This window comes from Mytilus galloprovincialis, chromosome 11 (genome assembly GCF_965363235.1).
Source record: "Mytilus galloprovincialis chromosome 11, xbMytGall1.hap1.1, whole genome shotgun sequence".
Taxonomy (NCBI): domain Eukaryota; kingdom Metazoa; phylum Mollusca; class Bivalvia; order Mytilida; family Mytilidae; genus Mytilus; species Mytilus galloprovincialis.
The window spans coordinates 37,111,040-37,112,454 of NC_134848.1; positions in this window are offsets into that span (position 1 = coordinate 37,111,040).

The following is a 1,415-nucleotide window of genomic DNA, read 5'->3' on the forward strand; positions in this document are numbered from 1 at the left end:
CAGACCAGATAGTTGTCACCTAAATCAATAAAAAAATACTGTATCTCCTGTTTTTATCTTTTGATCATAATGATGACTAGGCCTTACTATACAAGAACACAGATTACTGAATCCCCAATCCACACCTACTCCTTAACTAATAAATATATTTAATTCAAACATACAAGAATTCCTTATGCAACTCTGTCACTATTCTACCGCATTCTATTTTTAACTTTTTTGATCAAAATGATTTTATGGGTCTCTCACAGACTTTCATATTATAATATAGAATCCCTCATTCGCATCTCCTCCTTAACCTGTGAATGGGTTTTATCAAACTGTCATGGATTCGCAATTACATAATGCTATTATGTACCTCTTATTTTTTCTAATCGATTAATGGGATTTTTTTTATGCAAAATTGAAGTGAGAATGAAAATGGAATGTGTCAAAGAGACAACACATCGACTTAAAAAGTAATAGAAAGCCGAAGGAAACCAATGGGTCTTCAACACAGCGAGAAAATCCTGCACCCAGAGGCGTGCTTCAGCTGGCCCCTAAACAAAAATTTGTACTAATTCAGTGATGATAGACGTCATACTAAAGTCAGAAACATATAAATGAACTAAAATTAATAATCATGCAAGACTAACAAAGGCAAGAGACTCCGGACTTGGGAGAGGAACAAAAATGCAGCCTTCGGTGCGGCATTTTCTCGCTGTGTTTAAGACCCAGTGTTGGACTTCGGCTGTTTTCTGCACTTGATTATGGTTGCAAATCCTTTTTATATGAAATAATACGTGTTGTCCAGCTATATGATCACGCGGCAGTATTTATTTTTATTTTGGATTTTAGTCAACAAGTTTGACTTCCAATGCAGATCATTAGTGAAATACAGTTTGGCTTGTTATTCAATAGGTGCCCTTAAATATCTGTCCATTTTGTTTCATTCAAACATCACACACAATGTTCTATGTATTAGGCGAAAAAGATAATCCTATAAGCCTTTTGATGACAAATCATGAAGGTAAAAATTACTGTACACGGGGACATTTGTGTGTTCTACTTGATCCAAAATCATACAAATTTTATCGGAACTACTATAAATTAAAAACAATGTAAAAATATTTAATGAGGTAAAATTGTTTAAAACAAATGACACAGAAATTAACAACTATAGGTCACCGTTCGGCCTTCAACAATGAACAAAGTCCATACCGCATAAGTCAGCTAAAAAAAGGCCCCGAAATGACAATGGCAAACAATTGAAACCATAAAACTAACGGCCTTATGAACTGTGTCAAAAAAGTGCGCGGATATTCATTATGTTTGGTTGGAAATTGTTTATTATAAAAGTGGATACGAATGATGCATAAGTCTACAAAATATAATGGTGTTTACAGTTCACACTACAACTGGAAATGCAAAACTTT